This window comes from Lygodium microphyllum, chromosome 26 (genome assembly GCF_053477565.2).
Source record: "Lygodium microphyllum isolate KBCC chromosome 26, Lygodium_microphyllum_v1.1.10, whole genome shotgun sequence".
In the NCBI taxonomy this organism is placed as follows: Eukaryota; Viridiplantae; Streptophyta; class Polypodiopsida; order Schizaeales; family Lygodiaceae; genus Lygodium; species Lygodium microphyllum.
In genome coordinates this window covers 128,767,277-128,792,934 of record NC_141160.1, presented here as the reverse complement: position 1 = coordinate 128,792,934, position 25,658 = coordinate 128,767,277, and the positions used below count along the sequence as shown (strand labels likewise).

The following is a 25,658-nucleotide window of genomic DNA, read 5'->3' as shown; positions in this document are numbered from 1 at the left end:
TATGAGGATATTGTTGATCCTAAAAAACCATATAACTCTCTCTAACAAGAAGTACCATCTCAAAGTCACAAAGTCATACATATACTTGTGGAAAGAGAGTGCTTTTCAAATGTCTACAGAACAATAGATTCAAAGATACTCAAGATAGATGGAGTGAATGTAAGTCTCTTTCATATTGTTGGTTTTTTTAGGGACCCTTATTTAGTTTACGAACTTGTTACATTTTTTCTCGTAGTGCTAAGATTACCCTAACTCATATATGCAGTTGATAAGGGAGCAATATATTGAGTTGATTTTGGATAGGGTAATCACACTAGTTGATTCCGACTCCCCTCCACAAAGCCACGAAACATGCATAATAAAAGAACTCACAATCTGATCAACATAGATAATGTCTGGAACACCTTATGAATTGCATGGAAGGTTCCACTTAAGCTTTCCATAAGTTGCCATTTAGTACTTGTTGACAGAAATATATCTACAACCAAGAATTCATTATTAGTACTTGCTTAAATGAAAAAAAAATACATACATTATCAACTCAAGTCTTACAATGTGTTTGCTACGAAACATGCTCGTTTGGAGGCAAGTGCATATCCTTCGCCATGTAAATATGTTGCAGTTTGATAAACCACCCTTCATGCATAATTTTGAAAGAAATGATACGTCCCTTCCAGTGATGTTTAATATCCTCTTGTTTTTTTCTTTTCACGAGAGCAGCATGGCAACCTAATCGTTTATACTAAAGATCTTTGGCTCCCAATTTTCATCAACTCTGTGGCTATATATAGTGTAAGAGTTTATTAAACGAGAAGAGCGGCTTCTGGATCCCAGACTTAAATTAAATTCGCAGAGAAAGAAGCTCATTGAGAAAGATGAATGAACTAAAAAGTAGAGAAAGAAGCTCACCGAGAAAGGTGAATGAACTAAAAAGGAATATTAAGAAGACTAATGAAAATATATTGGGCGCCAAAAAGTTCTCAACTTTTAAAAAAAATTTCATTAACTTCACAACAACTTTATTATGTCATTTGTCAGATTTTATAAGTAAATAAGGACTTCAGGACTACCAAAACATGTCAGACTTTGGAGATTTTGGCTAAAAAGGAGGAGAGGATCACGAAGTGGACTCTACTATCTCCGAAAAAGGAGACAAGAATACTATATTCTTGTGCACATGGAAAACTCTCTTTGTCCATTTTTTCTTAATCTCGTGATTAACAAAAATGCATTTTTTGAAGTATTTTTGGCCCTAATGTTTTGCAGGTAGAGCAATTTATTCTATGGGTAACCTATATTCAAGATATGACCAATTTCAGCTTTCATTAGAAAGCCGAGACATTACCACAATGAAGACACCTCTTGGATTGGTCCGCATATGCACTCTACCACAAGGTGCAACAAACTCCGTGGCCCATATGATGAATGTCATGCACAAAGTCTTAAGGGACTTTATTCCACAACTTACTCTTCCATTTCTTGATGATGTACCTATCAAGGGATGTGAAGTCAATGAAAAGAATGAGGAGCTTGACAAAGATGGCTTCATGACATTTATAGTTAACCATATTCATGATTGTGATAGGATTTTGACAAGGCTAGAAGAGGTACATCTTACGAGCTAAGTCGATTTTTGGAGTAGAAGAAGTCCTAGTGATCGATCAACTATATGGCCCCTATGGATGCAAACCTTCTCCAATCAAGATAGATGCCATCAGCAGAATGCAAGAAAAATGCACAAATGTTTCAGAGGTGAGAAGATTTCTTGGCGTGTGTGTATTCTATCTCATATGGATACCACATTTTGCTCATGTAGTCGAAAATCTTTATCAATTATTAAGAAAAAGCCAAAGATTCTCTTGGGGTAATGAGCATACTCTCACTATGCGTAAATTAAAGAAGCTGTTAATTTCAGCCCCCACTCTCAAAAGGGTCGATTATTCAAATGGTCAACCCATCATCCTTACTGTGGATACGAGTCCCATTGGGATAGGATGGGTTGTTGGCCAAGAGGATCTTGAAGGTAACATGTATGCAATTCATTTTGGAGAAAAAGTTCTCAATGAATGTCAAAGAAGGTATGCACAAGTAAAAAGGAAATTGTGGGGAGTTGTTACAGCATTAAAGTGTGATCGTCAATACTTTATAGGTGCTTCCGTAGTGGTAGAAACTGATTGTCTTCCACTCTTGGGCATGATTGCCAATTGCTCTACACCCAACATTGCTATGCTAAGATGGATTGCATATATTAAATCTCTCAACCCCGAATTAAAGCATATTGTAGGAAAGGTGAATCCAGTTGCTGACATGCTATCACGTGCAAGATATGACAATGAAGAAGAGTTGATGGAAGAAGATAAAGCTGAAAAATCTATACTTGTTGAATTTTATTCCATGGCTGCTGAAAATACATTTTCAGTTACTGCATATACTAGTCCAAAGCTGAAAACAACAGGATGGTCAACTAAAAGCCAGTATGCTCATTGCATTGCTCAAGTTCTAGTTCATTTCCTTGAAGAAGATTGGCTGAAGATTGGCCAATATTTGAGCACAATGAAGAAGGAGACTTGAACTGATGAGGAGTTCAAGCATATCAAGAGGAAAGCTTATGGATTTTTTCTTAAAGAAGGACATCTATGGAAGCACGCAAAGAAGAAGAAAGGAGCACTTGTCTGATTTTAGGTAACAAAAGATTGCAACAACAGGTAATGAAGGAATTTCATGAAATCTTGTGGGCTAGCCAAAGAGGAATATGGGGAACCTTTAGTAAAGTCAAATAAAAATATTGGTGGCAAAACATGTATCGGGACATAGCACATTTTGTTGAAACCTGTTATGTGTGTCAAATGTATTCTATGGTTAAGCATCGAGATGGGTTACAACCGACTTATCCCTTTTCTATACATTATACATGGGTTATTGATCTTGTAACCATGCCTACAGGAATATGGAATACACGGTATTTAGTGCTTGCAAGAGAGGATCTAGCCAATCAAGTTGAAGGCAAAGCCTTAACAACCAAATCCACTCAAGCTGTTTGTCATTTTTTGCTTGAAGAAGTGTTTTGTAGATATGATTGTGTGGGCAAAGTAACTGTAGATAGAGGAGAGTTGGATGCTGATGAGGCACGCAACTTCTTTGGTCAATTGGGTATTAAGTTGGCTCTAACATCAGCCTACAACCCTAAAGGCAATGGAAAGAGTGAGAGAGGTCATCAACCTATTCTCAAAGCTCTAGCAAAGTCTTGTAGAGGAAAGATCAAAGAATGGCCTAAAATGCTACCTTTTGCATTATGGGCTGACCGGACTACTCACAGTTCAGTGACTAGCTATATGCTAGCTGAACTTATGCATGGACAACAACCAATTATGCCAATTGAAAAATCTATTCTCACATGGAGTCTTCTACCTTGGAAGGAAGGCATCAGTAGAGAAGAGTTGTTGACTTTGCGCATATGGTAGCTAGAAAGAAGGCTTGAAGATGTTCAAGCAACTATTGAGAAGCTAAAGACAGCAAAACTGAAGAACAAAAGAAGATTTGATAAGCAACATCGACTTCGGCCAAGAGCAATTCAAGAAAATGACCAGGTGCTTGTCTATGACAGTAGCTTAGACAATCAATACAGTGCTTCTAGAAAGATGGTGAAGCATTGGTTTAGCCTATATGTGGTAAAGGTCGTTCATGACAATGCCACATATTCATTAGTTGAATTGGATGGAACAAGCATGAAGATACCCCATAGTTGGAAAAAGAATCAAGCTCTTCAAACGAAGAGAAAGTTCAACAATGAGCTAGAAGACTTGAATATAATTCAAGAGCATGAAGACATAGAGGAAGAAGAAGAGGCAGAAGATGAAGACATTGACATGGCAGAAGATACTTCTTCTGACACTGCAAATTCGTAAGACTTTGGCACATGCCAGAGGATGTGTAGGTTAGGAGGGGGTGGATGTCGTGCTGCTACGCACACACTGTGTAAAAAAATCTAGAGTGTGGCTTCCTTTTAGGTTTAGAGAGCCAATGCCATTTTAAACATTAGTGTTAGTGTCCATGGTTCAAAAATATTAGATTTTAGTCAAATTTTAATATTCTAGATATTATCTCTTGTAAAAAAATATACAAAACTATAGACAACTTCTAGATTAGGATGACATGTAAAAGAAAGCATGTAGCTTTCAACTAATTTGAGAGGATTTTATGTAAAAAGAGATATTAGCAAAATCGTGCGACACATGATTGTTATTTTCAGGTAGTGAACAACACTCTGAAAGTGGGAGATGAAGAAGGAGTGATCTTGCAAGAATCTGGCTAGGTGTCCTAGTATTTAACCCCCCTTTCAGAGCCATTGGAAGGATCAGATTGGCGATCTGAGCAGCATAGAGGAAGGTATTATTTTGTACACATTTTTGTCTATTAGAGTTATATTTTCTCATAATGTTGAAAGAAACTGACAGGCTTCATCTCTGTTAGTATTCTTCTATATTTTCTAATTCTTTTTGGAAGTATTCTTCTACATCTTCAATCTCTTCGAACCCCTTCTCTTCTGTCTACTCCTCTCCTTGAATCTACCTTCACCTTGCGGTCACTTATCTTCAAAAACTTGGCTTGAAACCTTCAACCCTTCTCTTATTTCTACCATCTCTGGAGTCTAAGCTCTTGAACCCCCATACATTCTTCTCTTGCCAAACCCCTGTGGTGACCTTCAACCCTACGCGTTGCGACAACGCCTGTCCTTTTTAGGCATCATGTTAATATAATGTGCACGTGGGTGATTCCATGGCAGGTGATTCCACAACATACATATTTAAATTAATGGATGTTTATGAGTTTAGAGTGCACTCGTATTAAATTAAGATTAGGACAGAGTTTTAAGCTATTTATTTATTTTGTAGCTAAAGACTGCTAGGTATTCACTTTTGTCGCCTTAATTTTATTATTTTCTAACAATTGTGAATGCTTCAATTGATGTGTACAGCAGGCAGTGGTTGCGTTGGGAAGCACTGGGCTATAGTGTGTATTCAAATTACCTAGAAAAAATTAACATTTTTTATCGGCACGTGTCTTATCATTAAAGGAGTGGCGTTAATATTTATTTACGCACGCTTATTTATTGAAGCGTTTCACAAAAATTTATTATTTTGTATACGCATGGGCGCTCAGTTTAAATATTTCATTATTGGACATTGTATTTGGGCAGAGCCCGACTAACAGTACAATTTTAGATCTTTTACGTGCATACACAATTTCAAAACCCCAAACATGGGATACACACTTGCATTTACTTCAGTTTGCATTCAACAATACACCACATACAACTACATAAAAAGTACATTTTCAAATCATTTATGGACATAGATTGCCTACACCTGTCATATCATTGTCAAACAAAGTTAAAGCTACTAATGATATTGCCAATACGCATGCTACTATTTTTTCTGAAGTCAAAGACATGATTGCGAAAGCCCAACAATCATACACTAAACAAGCTAACAAGAAAAGACAAACTATGAGTTTCAAAGTCGATGATTATGTTTGGTTATGCATTGAAAAGAGAAGATTGCAAAGTGTTAAGAGACACCATTGTTAAGTTAGCCCCTAGATTTTATGGGCCCTCCAAGATAATTCACAAAATGAATGACAATGCATTTAATTTAGAACTACCCCAACACTGGAAAATCCTCAATACTTTACATATCAGTTTGTTACGACCTTTTAGAGGCCAATTACATGTTCATACTGTTTATGAAAACCCTCCTTTGTTGGAAGAAGAAACTGAAATCCTTGAGCCTGAAACTATTCTAGACACTGACTTTATGACCACCAGAACTGGCCGTAGATACTCTAGACATTTGGTTAAGTTTAAAAATCATCCAGTTGAAGAGGCCCAGTGGATGCAAGCCCATGACCTAAGTGCTTACCCCTCACTGCTCACTTCACATCACGCTAATAGCACTTGAGGACAATTGCTATCCCACCCTAGGCGTATGATGCCAGGAGGCATATTACATTATGGATTCTGTGAGACCACGATGGAATGTGTGAGCTTTTTATTCCCTGATGTTTTGCCGTGGATTTTGTAAAACTATATTTATTTTTCACGACTCGTACATAGGGTGGATTCCTTGTGCGAGAAGTTCACGGGGATGCATGTCCTTTTCGGATGTCATGTTAATTTAATGTGCACGTGGGTGATTCCATGGCAATTGATTCTGCAAAATACATATTTAAATTAATGGGCGTTTATGAGTTTAGAGTGCACTCGTATTAAATTAAGGTTAGGATAGAGTTCCAACTTATTTATTTATTTCGTAGCTGAAGGCTGCTAGGTATTCACTTCTCTCGATTTAATTTTTTTATTTTCTAACAATTGTGAATGCTTCAGTTGATGTGTAGAGTAGGCAATGGTGGCATTGGGAAGCATTGGGCAATAGTGTGTATTCAAATAACCTAGAAGAAATTATTATTTGTTATGGGTGTGTGTCTTATCATTAAAGGCGTGGAGTTAATATTTATTTAGGCGCGCTTATTTATTGAAGCACTTCATAAATATTTATTATTTTTTATGCGCATGGACGCTCGGTTTAAATATTTCATTATTGGACATTGTATTTGGGCACAGCCTTGACTAACAGTATAATTTTAGATCTTTTACGTGCATACATAATTTCAAAACGCCAAACATGGGATACACACTTCCATTTACTTCGGTTTGCATTCAATAATACACCACATACAACTACACAAAAAGCACCTTTTGAAATCATTTATGGACATAGATTGCTTACACCTGTTACATCATTGTCAAACAAAGTTAAAGTTGCTAATGATATTGTCAATATACATGCTACTATTTTTTCTGAAGTCAAAGATATGATTGCGAAAGCACAGCAATCATACACTAAACAAGCTAACAAGAAAAGACAAACTATGAGTTTCAAAGTCGATGATTATGTTTGGTTACACATTGAAAAGAGAAGATTGCAAAGTATTGAGAGAGACCATGTGGTTAAGTTAGCCCCTAGATTTTACGAACCTTTCAAGACCATTCACAAAGTCAATGGCAGTGCATTTAAATTAGAACTACCCCAACACTGGAAAATCCACAATACTTTTCATATCAATTTGTTATAGCCTTTTAGAGTCCAATTACCTGTTCATCCTGTCGAACTGGCCGTAGATACTCTAGATATTTGGTTAAGTTTAAAAAATCATCCTGTTGAAGAGGCCCAATGGATGCATGCCCGTGACCTAAGTGCTTACCCCTCACTACTCACTCCACATTGAGCTAATAGCAATTGAGGACAATCGCTATCCCACCCCAGGGTATGATGCTAGGAGGCATATTCTAAGGTGGATTCCATGAGACCATGGTGGATTCCATGAGTTTTTTATTCCACGATGGATTCCGTGAGGTTTCACAGTGGATTCCATAAAACTATATTTATTTACCGGGGCTTGTACACAAGGTGGATTCCTTGTGCAAGAAGTTGACAGGGTTGCCTCTCCTTTTCAGGTGTCATGTTAATTTAATTTGTACATGGGTGATTCCATGGTGAGTGATTCCACAAAATACATATTTAAATTAATGGACGTTTATGAGTTTAAAGTGCGCTTGTATTAATATAAGGTTAGGAAAGAGTTTCAACCTATTTATTTATTTTGTAGCTAAAGACTGCTACGTTTCACTTTTGTCACTTTAATTTTATTATTTTCTAACAATTGTGAATGCTTCAGTTGATGTGTAGAGCAGGCAGTGGTGGCCTTGGGAAGCACTAGGCGATAGTGTGTATTCAAATTACCTAGAAGAAATTATCATTTTTTATGGATGCGTATGTTATCATTAAAGACGTGGATCTAATATTTATTTAGGTACGCTTATTTATTGAAGCGCTTGACAAAAATTTATTATTTTGTATACGCATGGGTACTCAATTTAAATATTTTGTTATTGGACATTGTATTTGGGCATAGCTCGACTAACATTACCATTTTAGATCTTTTACGTGAATACACAATTTCAAAACTCCAAACATAGGATACACACTTGCATTTACTTCAGTTTGCATACAATAATACACCACATATAGCTACACAAAAAGCACCCTTTGAAATCATTGATGAACACAGATTCCCTACACCTGTTACATCATTGTCAAGCAAAGTTAAAGTTGCTGATGATATTGCCAATATGCATGCTACTATTTTTTCTGAAGTCAAAGACATGATTGTGAAAACCCAGCAATCATACACTAAACAAGCTAACAAGAAAAGACAAACTATGAGTTTTAAAGTCGATGATTATGTTTGATTACGCATGAAAAGAGAAGATTGCAAAGTGTTGAGAGACATCCTGTTGTTAAGTTAGGCCCTAGATTTTATGGACCTTTCAAGATCATTCACAAAATCAATGACAATGCATTTAAATTAGAACTACCCCAACACTGGAAAATCCACAATACTTTTCATATCAATTTGTTACGACCTTTTAGAGGCCAATTACCTATTCATCGTGTTTATGAAAATCCTCCTTTGTTAGAAGAAGAAATTGAAATCCTTGAACCTGAAACTATTCTAGACACTGACTTTTTGACCACTAGAATTGGCCCTAAATACTCTAGATATTTAGTTAAGTTTAAAAATCATCCTATTGAAGAGACCCAATGGATGCATGCCCATGACGAAAGTGCTTACCCCTCACTATCTCTCCACATTGAACTAATAGTAATTAAGGACGATTGCTATCCCACCCGGGGGTATGATGCTAGGTGGCATATTCCACAGTGGATTTTGTGAGACCACGATGGATTCCTTGAGTTTTTTATTCTACGGTGGATTCCGTGAGGTTTCGCAGTGGATTCCGTAAAACTATACTTATTTGCCAAGGCTCGTTTATAAGGTGGATTCCTTGTGCGAGAAGTTGAAGGGACGCTTGTCTGCTCTCATATTAAATTAAGATTAGGACACAGTTCCAGTCTATTTATTTATTTTATAGCTGAAGATTGCTAGGTATTCACTTTTGTTGCTTTAATTTTATTATTTTCTAACAATTGTGAATGCTTCAGCTTATGTGTAGAGCAGACAGTGGTGGCGTTGGGAAGCACTGGGTGATAGCGTATATTCAAATTACCTAGAAAAAATTATCATTTTTGATTGGCGCGTGTCTTATCATTAAATGTGTGGCACTAATATTTATTTAGGCGTGCTTATTTATTGAAGCACTTCACAATATTTATTATTTTGTATGCGCATGGGCGCTCGATTTTCATTATTGGACATTGTATTTGGGCATAGCCCGACTAATAGTACCATTTTAGATCTTTTATGTGCATACACAATTTGAAAACCCCAAACATGGGATACACACTTGCATTTACTTCAGTTTACATATAATAATACACCACATACAACTACACAAAAAGCACCTTTTGAAATCATTTATGGATATAGATTGCCTACACCTATTACATCATTGTCAAACAAAGTTAAAGCTTCTGATGATATTGGCAATACGCATGCTACTATTTTTTCTGAAGTCAAAGACATGATTGTGAAAGCCTAGCAATCATACACTAAACAAGCTAATAAGAAAAGACAAACTATGAGTTTCAAAGTTGATGATTATGTTTGGTTACACATTGAAAAGAGAATATTGCAAAGTTTTGAAAGACATCCTATTATTAAGTTAGCCCCGAGATTTTATGGACCTTTCAAGATCATTCACAATATCAATGACAATGCATTTAAATTAGAACTACCCCAACATTGGAAAATCCACAATACTTTTCATATCAATTTGTTATGACCTTTTAGAGGCCAATTACCTGTTCATCATTTTTATGAAAACCCTCCTTTGTTAGAAGAAGAAATTGAAATCCTTGAACCTTAAACTATTCTAGACACTGACTTTATGAGCACTAGAACTGGCCCTAGATACTCTAGATATTTAGTTATATTGAAGAGGCCCAATGGATGCATGCCCGTGACCAAAGTGCTTACCCCTCACTGCTCGCTCCACCTTGAGCTAATAGCAATTAAGGACAATTGCTATCCCACCCCGGGGATATGATGCTAGGAGGCATATTCCACAGTGGATTCTGTGAGACCATGATGAATTCCTTGAGTTTTTTATTCCATAGTGGATTTCATGAGGTTTTACAGTTGATTCCGTTAAACTATATTTATTACCGAGGCTCGTACATAGGGTGGATTCCTTGTGTGAGAAGTTGATAGGGACACCTATCCTTTTTGGGTGTCATGTTAATTTAATGTGCACGTGGGTGATACCATGGCAAGTGATTCCACAAAATACATATTTAAATTAATGGATGTTTATGAGTTTACAATGCACTTGTATTAAATTAAGGTTAGGGCACAGTTCCAACCTATTTATTTATTTCATAGAAGACTACTAGGTATTCACTTTTGTCGCTTTAATTTTATTATTTTCTAACAATTGTGAATGCTTCAGTTGATGTATAGAGCAGGCAGTGGTGGCATTGGGAAGCATTGAGCTATAGTGTGTATTCAAATTACCTAGAAGAAATTATCATTTTTTATGGGCGCATATCTTATTATTAAAGGTGTGATGCTAATATTTATTTACGCATGCTTATTTATTGAAGCACTTGACAAAAATTTATTATTTTATATACGCGTGGTCGCTTGGTTTAAATATTTCATTATTGGACATTGGACTAATAGTATAATTTTAGATCTTTTACCTCCATACACAATTTCAAAACCCTAAACATGGGATACACACTTGCATTTACTTCAGTTTGTATACAATAATACACCACATACAGCTACACAAAAAGCACATTTTGAAATCATCATATACACATAGATTGCCTACACCTATTACATCATTGTTAAACAAAGTTAAAGCTGTTGATGATATTGCCAATATGCATGCTACTATTTATTCTGAAGTCAAAGACATGATTGTGAAAGCCTAGTAATCATACACTAAACAACCTAACAAGGAAAGACAAACTATGAGTTTCAAAGTCGATGATTATGTTTTGTTATGCATTGAAAAGAGAAGATTGCAAAGTGTTGAGAGACACCATGTGGTTAAGTTAGCCCCTAGATTTTATGGACCTTCCAAGATCATTCACAAAATCAATGACAATACATTTAAATTAAGACTACCCCAACACTAGAAAATCCTCAATACTTTTCATATCAGTTTGTTACGACCTTTTAGAGGCCAATCACCTGTTCATCCTGTTTATGAAAAACCTCCTTTATTAGAAGAAGAAACAAAAATCCTTGAACCTAAAACTATTCTAGACACTAACTTTATGACCACTAGAACTAGCCTCGGATACTCTAGATATTTTGTTAAGTTTAGAAATCATCTTGTTGAAGAGGCCTAATGGATGCAAGCCCGTGACCTAAGTGCTTACCGCTCAATGCTTACTCCACATTGAGCTAATAGCAATTGAGGACAATTGCTATCCCACCCCGGCGATATGATGCCAGGAGGCATATTCCACAGTGGATTCCGTGAGACCATGATGGATTCTGTGAGTTTTTTATTCCATGGTGGATTACGTGAGGTTTTTGCAGAGGATTCCGTAAAACTATATTTATTTGTCGGGGCTCATACACAGTGCGGATTCCTTGTGCGAGAAGTTGACGGGGATGCTTGTCCTTTTCGGGCGTCACGTTAATTTAATATGCACGTGAGTGATTCGATGGTGGGTGATTTTGCAAAATACATATTTAAATTAATGGATGTTTATGAGTTTAGAGTGCACTTGTATTAAATTAAGGTTAGGACACAGTTCCAGTTTGTTTATTTATTTCATAGCTGAAGACTGCTAGGTATTCACTTTTGTCGCTTAAATTTTATTATTTTCTAACAATTGTGAATGCTTCAGTTGATGTGTAGAGTAGGCAGTGGTGCGTTGGGAAGCATTGGGCGATAGCATGTATTCAATTTACCTAGAAGAAATTATCATTTTTGATGGGTGGGTGTCTCATCATTAAAGACGTGGCGCTAATATTTATTTAGGTGTGCTTATTTATTGAAGCACTTCACAAATATTTATTATTTTTTATGTACATGGGAGCTCAGTTTAAATATTTCATTATTGGACATTGTATTTGGACATAGCCCGACTAACAGTACATTTTTAGATCTTTTACGTGCATACACAATTTTAAAACCCCAAACATGGGATACACACTTGCATTTACTTCAGTTTGCAGTCAATAATACACAACATACAACTACAAAAAAAAGTACATTTTCAAATCATTTAGGGATATAGATTGCCTACACCTGTCACATCATTGTCAAACAAAGTTAAAGCAACTGATGATATTGCCAATATGCATGCTACTATTTTTTCTGAAGGCAAAGACATGATTGCGAAAGCCTAGAAATCATACACTAAACAAGCTAACAAAAAAAGACAAACTATGAGTTTCAAAGTCGATGATTATGTTTAAATACACATTGACAAGAGAAGATTGCAAAGTATTAAGCGATACCATGTTGTTAAGTTAGCCCCTAGATTTACTGGGCCCTCCAAGGTCATTCACAAAACTAATGATAATGCAGTTAAATTAGAACTACCCCAACACTAGAAAATCCTCAATACTTTACATGTCAGTTTGTTACGACCTTTTAGAGGCCAATTACCTATTCATCCTATTTATGAAAACCATCATTTGTTAGAAGAAGAAATTGAAATCCTTGAACCTGAAACTATTCTAGAGACTGACTTTATGACCACTAGAACTGGCCGTAGATACTCTAGATATTTGGTTAAGTTTAAAAATAATCCTGTTGAAGAGGCCCAACGGATGCACGCCTGTGACCTAAGTGCTTACCCCTCACTGCTCACTCCACATCACGCTAATAGCAATTGAGGACAATTGCTATTCCACCCCAGGGTTATGATGCCAAGAGGCATATTCCAAGGTGGATTCTGTGAGACCATGGTGGATATTGTGAGTTTTTTATTCCACGGTGGATTCCGTGAGGTTTTGCAAAGGATTTCGTAAAACTATATTTATTTGCCGGGGCTCATACATAGGGTGAATTCCTTGTGCGAGAAGTTGATGGGAACGCTTGTCCTTGTCCAGTGTCATGTTAATTTAATGTGCACGTGGGTGATTCCGCAAAATACATATTTAAATTAATGGATGTTTATGAGTTTAGAGTACACTCGTATTAAATTAAGGTTAGGACATAGTTCCAGCCTATTTATTTATTTTATAGCTGAAGATTGCTAGCTATTCACTTTTGTTGCTTTAATTTTATTAGTTTCTAACAATTGTGAATGCTTCAGTTGATGTGTAGAGCAGGCAATGGTAGCATTGGGAAGCACTAGGTGATAGCGTGTATTCAAATTACCTAGAAAAAATTATCATTTTTTATGGGCGTGTGTCTCATCATTAAAGGTATGACACTAATATTTATGTAGGCACGCTTATTTGTTGAAGCACTTCATAAATATTTATTATTTTGTATGTGCATGGGTGCTCGGTTTAAATATTTCATTATTGGACATTGTATTTGGACACAGCTCCGACTAACAGTACAATTTTAGATCTTTTACGTGTATACATAATTTCAAAATGCCAAACATGGGATACACACTTCCATTTACTTCAATTTGCATTCAATAATACACCACATACAACTACACAAAAAGCACATTTTGAAATCATTTATGTACATAGATTGCCTAGACCTGTTACATTATTGTCAAACAAAGTTAGAGATGCTGATGATATTGCCAATACTTATGCTACTATTTTTTCTGAATTCAAAGACATGATTGCGAAAGCACAGCAATCATACACTAAACAAGCTAACAAAAAAAGACAAATGATGAGTTTCAAAGTCGATGATTATGTTTGGTTACACATTGAAAAGAGAAGATTGCAAAGTGTTGAGAGACACCATGTTGTTAAGTTATCCCCTAGATTTTATGGACCTTTCAAGACCATTCACAAAATCAATGACAATGCATTTAAATTAAAACTACCCCAACACTGGAAAATCCACAATACTTTTCATATCAATTTGTTACGACCTTTTAGAGGCCAATTACATGTTCATCCTGTTTATGAAAACCCTCCTTTGTTAAAAGAAGAAATTGAAATCCTTGAACTTGAAACTATTCTAGACGCTGACTTTATGACCACTACAACTGGCTGTAGATACTCTAGATATTTGGTTAAGTTAAAAAATCATCATATTGAAGAGGCCCAATGAATGCATGCCCGTGACCTAAGTGCTTACCCCTCACTGCTCGCTCCACATTGAGCTAATAGCAATTGAGGACAATTGCTATCCCACCCTGGCAGTATGATGCTAGGAGGCGTATTCCACGGAGAATTCCATGAGACCATGATGGATTCCATGAGTTTTTTATTCCAAGGTGAATTCCGTGAGGTTTTGCAGTGGATTCCATAAAACTATATTTATTTGCCGGGGCTCGTACACATGGTGGATTTCTTATGCGAGAAGTTGATGGGGACGCCTGTCCTTTTCGAGTGTCATGTTAATTTAATGTGCACGTGGGTGATTCCATAGTGGGTGAGTCCACAAAATACATATTTAAATTAATAGATGTTTATGAGTTTAGAGTGCACTCGTATTAAATTAAAGTTAGGACAGAGTTTCAACCTATTTATTTATTTTGTAGCTAAAGACTGCTAGGTATTCACTTTTGTCGGTTTAATTTTCTTATTTTCTAACAATTGTGAATGCTTTAGTTGATTTGTAGAGCAGACAGTGGTGGCATTGGGAAGCGCTGGGCGATAGCGTGTATTCAAATTACCTAGAAAAATTTATCATTTTTGATAGGGTGCATATCTTATCATTAAAGGTGTGGTGCTAATATTTATTTAGGTGCGCTTATTTATTGAAGCGCTTCACAATTTTTTTTTATTTTATATTATATGCGCATGGGTGCTCGGTTTAAATATTTCGTTATTGGACATTGCATTTGGGCATAGCCTGACTAACAGTACAATTTTAGATCTTTTACATACATACATAATTTCAAAACCCCAAACATGGCATGCACACTTGCATTTACTTCAGTTTGCATACAAGAATACACCACATACATCTACACAAAAAGCACATTTTCAAATCATTTATAGACATAGATTCCCTACACCTGTTACATCATTGTCAAACAAAGTTAAAGCTTCTGATGATGTTGCCAATATGCATGCTACTATTTTTTCTGAAGTCAAAGACATGATTGTGAAAGCCCAGCAATCATACACTAAACAAGCTAACAAGAAAAGACAAACTATGAGTTTCAAAGTCGATGATTATGTTTGGTTAGGCATTGAAAAGAGAAGATTGCAAAGTGTTGAGAGAGACACCTTGTTGTTAAGTTAGCCCCTAGATTTTATGGACCTTAACGAGGAATGTTAGGGAAGGACGCATGATGACCTTAGACAATGTTGGTTAGAATCCTGATTCATACCGTTTTAGGGGACCAGAATGGGACTATGCCCTACGGGCAGAGAGATCGAGCGATGCATCCCTCTGGTTTCCCATTCTCTTTGAACCAAGTGCGGTATGAGTTTGCTTGGGTCCAATTGTTTCTACGCAAAGTGGAGCAGCTGTAGACCAACGCTAGAAGGCTATTAGGAAGACTCGATTGCTATGAACCCGGACTTCAGGTCAATCCTAGTGGGAACGGCCGGATAACTTTCGTTGCCGGCTAGACTTGAGAGACACTATCCCATGTCATTCCTTGGGAGTGTCGGGCGGCATCTTCTAGATTGATCTCTCGATGGGCTGTTAAGACGTGTCCCATGATTTGAGGGGCGGGCACGTTACAGTATCAAATGTCTCCAAAGAGACATCTGATAAAAATTTGGACAATTTCTCAATTTGTGCATGTCATCCTTGCGCAGGGGCCATGCTAATCTTCAGCATGGCCCCTGCGCAAGGATGACACGTACAAATCAAGAAATGGTCCAAATTTTTATCAAATGTCTCTTCGAAGAAATCTAATAAAATGCTGGCTCGGAATCGGCGTGGACTTGAACATCCCTCGTGGGAATCAGAGTTGTGAGCAGTCGGGCTGGATAGCTTTACACACTCTCGTCACATCCGTAGAAAGCAAATGTTCGAGCAAGGGGGAGGAATTTTGAGCCCGCACACCCCGCGCAAAAAGCAACCCAAAGTAATCTCCCACAATAAAGATACACTAGCCTAAGTGCCCCAGCATTGCGCATTTACAATACCATTTCCGCGTAGTGCATATGCAAGCCATGGCTAAAAGCCATAGTTCCACGTGGGAACACCCCTTCATGGGACAAAAAGATAATGAATTTGTGCAATTTTTTTAAATTAAACCCCCTCCCCTTCAACCGTTGCATGGCGGGGAGAGGGAGTATGAGTATGAGTATAAGTTGTGTGGAGTAGAGAGGAGCATGGGGAGGGGAACATGCCACCCACCACTTGTGTGGCTACCCTCCCCCCTCCAAGCCTATAAGACCACCCTCTCTCAAGCTTGAGGGGAGGGAGAAGGAGGAGATCGTGCTGCCTGTTGCTGCCGCCATCGTGTTGATGTTGCTGCCAGGCCACACCGCCTGCTGCTGCGCCTCCGCCTTCATCTTCTTCATCATCATCTTCATCATCATTACCATCATCATCATCTTCTTCTTCAGCATCGTCATCATCCTCCCAATCATCTCCCCACCTCCATGTCATTTCCCTGTACTTCAGAAGCTTGGAAGCCAATAGAAGCTTCCATTAAGGCTTCCATAGGCCTTATTCACACCGTGCCTCCCGGGTTTTTAAATCCGTGTTCCCAAGGCCTAATTCTCATGCCGTGAGGGAGATCCCGAGCTGAAGGCAACTTCAGAATTCAAAAAGGGGGACCAAGAAGAGTTTGCTGAGTCGAGATCTACGTCATCGATGGCTCCTAAGCAAAAGTCGCGAGGCGCACACGTAGGAGCTTCCACCCCGAGCACGCGAGTGGACAACTCCCCGATTCTTAATGCCCAGTTTCTGATAACATTCCCGCATGAAAGTATGCATTAAGCATGTCTTTAATTCTTGTAGGCAAGTTTGAATACATTGGAAAATTCATACACTCGCATTGAATTACCAAGTTAAGTTGCATGATGAGTACTTGCATGGTCAAGGTAGTTGCATTCTTGAACGCATAATGCATAAGTTAAAAGGTGGATTTGTCTAAAGGTATCCTTGTTGCCTCGCAAAAAGAACAACGCATATAACACATAATGCATTTAGGTAATAATTTCCTAGTTGCGACTCGTGTATGAGATAATCTTAGACGCCCATTGAATGATGTCCAAATAGTCGCAATGCATGGAAAATTGCATGCGAAGATGGTTACATTTTAGGTCGGGTTAAGTGATAAAATGAAGGATTAAATCAATGAAGGACTCATGGCATTCACTCATGCATGGGGTTCTTTTATCAAAGCTTGAATGCATCTTCATTAAAAAAACATTAAAGCTTCGATTTCATTGCATCAACGTAAGGTTTATAGGAGTTAGCTTTGAATTGTCAATCATTATAGTTTAGGGCAAGGAAAGTAATGATCATTGTAGATCTTATAGCTGCATAGAAGGAAAATGTCTATGGTCTTGAAGCCGCATATTTGCATGGAATGTTACATCTTGCAATTACTTACATTTTTTGGGGGAAAGTACTTGCTAATTTAGAAGAAAATATTTGCATCTTTAAAGTGAAGATCATCTTTACTTGCGGGTTGGTTGGATCAACTAAGTAATCCGTATGACGATCACCTCAATGTGCTAGGTAGGGTTAAGCTATGATAAAATTCTGCCTAGTATCGCACTTGGGTTGCCAACTTAATACTTCCAATCTTAAAGGTCCTACCCACATTCACGGAATGTTAGGGTTAGCTAAACGCCCATGCAAGAATGATCTAGGGTTCTCACCCTAAGGATCAATTGACCAAATACTAGACTTCCGTATGAATTTAGGAATCCTAGGGCCAAAGCGTTATCGGCTTAGTAGGGTTAAGGTTGGGTTGGGTCAAGAGGACTTCCAAACCCATTTTCTTGATCAAAGGTATTCTTGATAAAGAAATACCATACGAAGAAAGATGTAAACCCCACAAGTTGGTATTGACACCTATATCGTGCAACAAACTGCAACGTCATATGGTATTGTGTCTAAATCGCCAAATAGAAATTGCTACTCCTTAGACCAAGTTTGGCGAGTTCTAAGTACAAGTCTAATTTTCTAGAGGATGAGTAGTCATCATGCTACATCACCCTTCCTTGGGGCTGATTTGCCAAGTTAGGGTAATTATGAACTACCTAACATGCAATTGACCAATCAAGTGAGGACAACGGGGTTGTCCAGGATTTATTGACCATAATATATGGAAACCTAAAGTAGTGACAATTTGGGTTAACAGGGTATAAACCCTAACCCAAAAAAAGAGGGTAAACAAGCAATTCAGCATTTACGAAACCCTTGGGATCTTGCCAAGTCACGATTGATCCCAGATCGAATGCTGGATGTATTCGGAGAGAAGGATTCACACCTTAGCAGTTGGCCGTATAAACGACCACTGGAGTGCTTGTGTGTGTACACTTAGGAGCACTGTTTATACTTATTTGCTCAAGGAACTAATGCTGGAAAAATAACTAATGCTTCGGGTTGAAAGCTTGGAGGGAGAGGGAGCATCAGTTACCTCCGACTGTTTGCCTGACCCTATCCAAGGGGGTTGTTAGCCGCGCCGGGTACGTGGACCAAACCCACCGCGAGAGGTCTCTCCGTGGGTGCTACTTGGAGCAGGAGGACACTTGGGTGCCAGGGGAGGCTCTGGCCATAAATCCCTTGCCTCCGGATCCTGCACAAGAGGTTAACATGACTCGAGATTGGATCTCGAGGCCCGCATACTAGTCAACGGGCAGAATTTGGAATAGCAATCCCTGAGGATTGCTGGAATAGCCTTTGGGCGGATTATATGATGTATTCCAAAGACTGATAAATAAAGATCAAATGTTGAAAATGAACTTGCTTGACATTATTTTTCTATGTCAATGCCTAAGTTATGTGAAGGAACCAGTGATTACTTGGTTAATTAAAGTAGCTATTTTTGTTTGTCAAACTAAATGTGGTAGGTAATTAGATAACTAAAGCAACCCGAGGAAAGTGTGGTGGATGTGACCCTGGGTCCTTCCTACGGAAGGGTGGTCCCAGTTGGCTGGGAACTTTTCTCAAAGGATTTGATAGCGAGGTAACAATGACCTAGAATCATTAGGGCTAGAGCCCTGATTTATGTTGTTTTAGGGGAATGGAATGGGACTATGCCTTACGGGCAGAGAGATCGAGCTTCGCATCCCTCTCGTTTCCCATTCTCCTTGAACCAATTGCAGTATAAATCCACTTCGACCCTGACGTTTTTCCGCAAAGTAGTTCGTTTAGGGATCAATGCTAGTTACCTTCTAGGAACTTGACCATTAGGAAAACCTTGATTCAAGTCGGTCCTAAGTGGGAACGGTTGGAATGCTTCCGCTTCATGGTAGACTCGGGAAGATCTAGATCATAAACCCCGTGACATTCCTTGGGAGTGCCGGGCGGCGCTTTCTAGACTCTCTTCCGGATGGGCTGTTAAGACGTGTCCTACAAGTCTCCGTGGAAATTACTTGGCGTAGGAGGATGCTTGGGTTCCAGTGGGATCTCTGGCTATAAATCCCAATGCCTCTGGGCCCTACACAAGTGTTCTACGTGACTCGAGATGGGATCTTGAGGCCTTGATACTAGTCACAAGGCGGAATCTTGGGAGAATAAACCTTTGGGTTTTACTGTCGGGAGACGGAAGGATTTTTCTGCGAAGACAGAAAGGAACACTTAATTCTCCTGTATGGGCAGGAGGCAAACATTAATCTTAAGATAAGTTAAGTGTTTGATCTTGTTTGATCTTGTCTTCATGTCAGTGTCCTAAATTACATAAAGGAACTTGTGACTAACGGGTTAATTAAGGAAGCTGCTTTTATGTGTCAAACATAACATGGTAGGTAATTAGATAACTAAAACAACCCCCGAGGGAAGCATGGTAGATGTGACCAATGGGTCTATCCTACGGAAGGGTGGTCTTGGTTAGCCGAGAGCTTTCCTCAAAAGGAAATGTTAACGAGGAATGTTAGGGAAGGACGTATGATGACCTTAGACAATGTTGGTTAGAATCTTGATTCCTACGGGTAGAGAGATGGAGCGATGCATCCCTCTCGTTTCCCATTCTCTTTGAACCAAGTGCGGTATGAGTCTACTTGGGTCTAGTTGTATCTACGCAAAGTGGAGTGGCTATAGACCGACGCTAGAAGGCTGTTAGGAAGACTCGATTGCTATGAACTTAGACTTCAGGTCGATCCTAGTGGGAACGGCTGGATAAGTTCCATTGCGGGGCAGACTCAAGAGACTCTAGTTGGCAAACCCCATGCCATTCCTTGGGAGTGTCGGGCGGCGTCTCCTAGATTGATCTCTCGATGGGCTGCTAAGATATGTCCCGCGATTTGAGGGGCGGGCACGTTATAGTTGGTATCAGAGCAAAACTTCTTAATGATGCATGATTGATTAATGTTCAGATCATAGGCATAACCTAAATAACCTAAGTGTTATGGCTTGATTGTCAGGCACCTTCTGCACCCATGAATGCTGTCATGCAAGTGAAGAAGTTTCTTCTCAAACAAATCAAGCCACTTGAATTCGATGGTAAGGGAAGGACCATCCAAATTGATGTCGAGATCTGGATCAAATCCATGGAGGATTATTTCGAGGCAGCAAGTACTGCACCCCTAACCAAGCTATGCTCACCAAACTGAAGCTTACCGGCAAAGCAAGACTGTGGTGGAAACAGTGGTGCAAAGTTCAAGGGATCTCGAAAGGGTCAGTTACTTGGGAGAAGCTTAAAAAAGCTGTGCGAGGGAGATATCTGCCACCTGCCTACCGCACACAAAAGATGAACAAATTCTATGAGCTGAAGTAGCTTGGTCTATTCCTTGATGCATACTATTCAAAATTTGTCTCTCTCTTAAAGTATGCACCCCCAATGGATATGACACAACAGGTGTCAAAGTTCTGTGCTGGGTTGAATCCAGCATAAACACTCAATTGGAATCGATGTGCCCAACGGACTTGCAAGACACATTACTCCGAGTGAGTCCAATTGTCCAAGAGCTTAAATAATGCAACTATGATGAAGATGACTCACCGGATCAAGACAAGAGGTGGCACAAGTGTGGAGAGATAGGTCACATCCGTAAAAGGTGTCCCAACCGTCGATGTTTCCACTGAAATGGATTAGGATACATCCAAGCAAGTTGTCTTGAGTTGGACCCTGAGAATCAGGAACGAAGCCGTCTATTATGAACCACATGATGATGAAGGCTTGGAGCCTATTGTAACCTTTAAGGATGACTAGATATCCTAGGAAGATCCTCTTGAGGTAATAAGTCTTGTACTTTGAATAAATCCTATTGAACCCTATGAGTTGTGACAAGTTGTTATTTGAGTAATCATAGTAGCGTAGTGGAAGCATAATGGGCCCTAACCCACAGGCTCTAAGGCCCAATAGTGCTTATCCCCCCCAGGTCTTTTCGAGATGAGGACATCTCGATTCCTCTAAGGGGGAGAGGATGTAATATCTCCGTGCTCCTCATAGGAACCCCTCCGGAGAAAATTTTAAAATTTTAATTTTTTAAATAAAATTAACCCCCTCTCTCTCCCCCTGCCGACTGCATTGCGGGGAGAGAGAGAGAGAGAGAGAGAGAGAGAGAGAGAGAGTGTGTGTGTGTGTGTGTGGAACTAGTAAGGAGAGGGGGGCATGCAGCCCCCAGGTGGTGAGAGGATGTCGCCTCTCCCCCCCTCCCCACACTACCTCTATAAAGCCCCAATGCGGGCTCGCCGAGAAGGAAGAAAAGCTCCCCCTCCTCCTTGCGGACTGTTAGGCTATGCCCTCCTCCCCGTCGACAGAAAAATCTCCCCCCCTCTGTTGCAGGCTCTACCCCCCCATGACGTCAGCACCCCCCCTTTTTCGTCGACTGCAACAAACCCACCCCCCCACCCCCCCCGGCCGTGACCAGTGTGAAGGATAGAAGAGAGAAGAGAGGGAGAGGGAGAGAGAAGAGTAGAAGAAGGAGAAGAGGAGGGAGAGGAAGAAGGAGAAAAGAGAGAAGAGAGAGGAGAGAAGAAGAAAGAGAAGGAGAAAAAGAAGAGGAAGAAAAGGAGGAGAAGAGAAGGAAGAGAAGGGAAGAAGAGGGAGAGAAGGAGAAGGAGAGAAGGGGAAGAAGAGGGAGAGAAAAAGAAGGAGAGAAGAAGAAGGAGAGAAGGGGAAGAAGAAGGAAGAGAGAGAAGAGAGAGGAGAGGAGGAGAAGACAAGGAAGAGAAGAGATAGAAGGGGGAGAGAAGAGGAGCAGGAGAAGAAGAAGAAGAAGGAGAAGAGTTAGTAAGAGGAGATGAAGAGAGGGAGTGAGAGAGAGAGAAAGTAGGTGAATAAGTGGAGAAACAAGAGAAGGAGAGAGAGTGAGTAAATAGGAGATTAAGTGCAAAGAAGAAGAAGAGAGGGAGGGAGAAAAAAAGAAGTAAGAGTCGATAATTGCAAGGATCTACACCCAAACCCCTCTCCCGAAAAAAGACCCTATTCACCAGTCCTTCTTCCGAACCTATCAACTCGAAAACCGACAAGGTCCGGACTGCCCAATCTCCGCAAGGCGAATGGCTCCCAAGAAGAAAGTCACAGGAAACGTAGGTGTCCAAGCCACCGGTAATGCTGGAGGGACAAGCGAAACGACCAACGCAGCACACACGAATCAAGTCCAAGTTTACACACATGAAATTATAGGTTTTTTCCAATATTTCACATAAAATAATAGGCTTCCACCCAAACTAGTACATGAATAGTTATCTAGGGTTCATGGTTCGCACCCATGATTACAATAAATCCATGAAATGATAGCTCCCATTCGTAGCATGCAAATGCACAAATGCATGGAAATTTAGGCTTCATGTACTTAAGCCACAAAAATACATGCATATTAAGATTAAAAAATTTCATTGACTAAATGTGAAGGGAGTTAAGGATTGTAGATTGTGTCAGTTTATTAAACAACCCTTGTGCGTAAAAGATGAGTTTGATGGAAAAATTTCTGCATAGGATCGCACTAAGAGAGGGTGAAAAGAATGTATGACAAGTCTTGCAATATATTTAATGTGTTTTAAAGATTACCAAGCATGTTAAAAGACGTACAAGAAATCGAGAATTCACAACTTGGAACCCTAGGGTAAAACCCAAGGGGAAGAGGGATTCAAAAGAAGTTGAGTGATTAAACACACGTGCTTGTGAAGTTGTTTTTAAGGATCTTATCTTAGATTATTGGAAGTGGATATCCTCCAGGCTTAAGCTAGGCTAGTAAGCTGACTCTAAATGGAATGTTGATAAAGGATTATGCTTGGTTGTTTTGAAAAGGATATTTCTAAGTGAATTGACTGGTTGCCTTGGTAAGAGGAGATCCTACTAGGGGCAAGTGGTTTATAAGCAAAGTGATTGCTTGATGTAGAAAATGATATTTTCTTGATTGAAATGAAATGGATGTTTTCCCTAGAAATTGTTACTATGCTAGTTGCTTCAGCTGTGGTTGGTTTCCTGAAGGAATAATTAAGGAAGGATGGTGCTAGCTACCCCCCCACGAACCGCCAAACCCTAACCAAGGGGGTTGTGAATTTGCGCCGGAAATGTGGACCGAACTCGCTGTGAGAGGTCTCTCCGTGGAAATTACTTGGCATAGGAGGATGCTTGGGTGCCAATGGGGGCTCTGGACGTAAATTCCAATGCCTTTGGGCCCTACACAAGTGTTCCACGTGACTCGATATGGGATCTCGAGGCCTTGATACTAGTCACAAGGCGGAATCTTGGGAGAATAAACCTTCGGGTTTTACTGTCGAGAGACGGAAGGATTTTTCTACAGAGGCAAAAAGGAACACTTAATTCTCCTGTATGGGCAGGAGGCAAACATTAATCTTAAGATAAGTTAAGGAAGTGTTTGATCTTGTTTTATCTTGTCTTCGTGTCAGTGTCCTAAATTACGTAAAGGAACCTGTGACTAACGGGTTAATTAAAGAAGCTGCTTTTATGTGTCACACATAACATGGTAGGTAATTAGATAACTAAAACAACCCTCGAGGGAAGAGTGGTGGATGTGACCAATGGGTCTATCCTACGGAAGGGTGGTGTCAATTAGCCGAGAGCTTTCCTCAAAAGGAAATGTTAACGAGGAATGTTGGGAAGGACGGACGATGACCTTAGACAATGTTGGTTAGAATCTTGATTCATACAGTTTTAGGGGATCGGAATGGGACTATGCCCTACGGGCAGAGAGATCAAGCGATGCATCCCTCTCATTTCCCATTCTCTTTGAACCAAGTGCAGTATGAGTTTGGTTGGGTCCAGTTGTATCTATGCAAAGTGCAGCGCCTGTAGACTGATGCTAGAAGGCTGTTAGGAAAACTCAACTACTATGAACCCAGACTTCAGGTTGATCCTAGTGGAAAAGATAGGATAAGTTACATTGCAGGGCAGACTCAAGAGACCCTAGTTGGCAAACCCCGTGTCATTCCTTGGGAGTGTCGGGCGGCGTCTCCTAGATTGATCTCTCGATGGGTTGCTAAGATGTGTCCCGCGATTTGAGGGGCGGGCATGCTACATTTTCTGAAAGTCACATACATGATTGCGAAAGCACAGCAATCATACACCAAATAAGCTAACAAGAAAAGACAAACTATGAGTTTCAAAGTCGATGATTATGTTTGGTTACGCATTGAAAAGAGAAGATTGCAAAGTGTTGAGAGACACCATGTTGTTAAGTTAGCCCTTAGATTTTATGGACCTTTCAAGATTGCTCACAAAATCAATGACAATGCATTTAAATCAAAACTACCCCTACACTGGAAAATCCACAATACTTTTCATATTAGTTTGTTACAAACTTTTAGAGGCCAATTACCTATTCATCATGTTTATGAAAACCCTCCTTTGTTAGAAGAAGAAACTCAAATCCTTGAACTTGAAACTATTCTAGACACTGACTTTATGACCACCAGAACTGGCCATAGATACTCTAGATATTTAGTTAAGTTTAAAAATCATCCTGTTCAAGAAGCCGAATGTCCGCTCGTGACCTAGGGGATTACCCCTCAATTCTCACTTAACATTGAACTAACAGCAATTGAGGACAATTGCTAACCCACCCCGAGGGTGTGATGCTAGGAGGCGTATTCCACGGTGGATTCTGTTAGATCACGGTGGATTCCGTCAGACCACGGTGGATTCTGTTAGATCACGGTGGATTCCGTCAGACCACGGTGGATTCCGTGAGTTTTTTATTCCATGGTGGATTCCGTGAGGTTTTGCAGTGGATTCTGTAAAACTATATTTATTTGTCCGCGAGCTCGTACACAAGGTGAATTCCTTGTGCGAGAAGTTGACGGGGACGCCTGTCCTTTTTAGGCGTCATGTTAATTTAATGTGCACGTGGGTGATTCCATGGTGGGTGATTTTGCAAAAAAAATATTTAAATTAATGGGTGTTTATGAGTTTAGAGTGCACTCGTGCTAAATTAAGGTTATGACAGAGTTCCAACCTATTTATTTATTTTGT

General features: G+C 39.4%; 2 pseudogenes; one reads left to right on the top strand and one right to left on the bottom strand.

Moving 5' to 3' along the window:
* Positions 1–15,860: 15,860 nt before the first annotated feature.
* On the bottom strand, positions 15,861–15,924 carry LOC148013789 (U6 spliceosomal RNA; annotated as a pseudogene).
* Positions 15,921–15,979, top strand: LOC148013788 (U6 spliceosomal RNA; annotated as a pseudogene).
* The last annotated feature ends 9,679 nt before the right edge of the window (positions 15,980–25,658 follow it).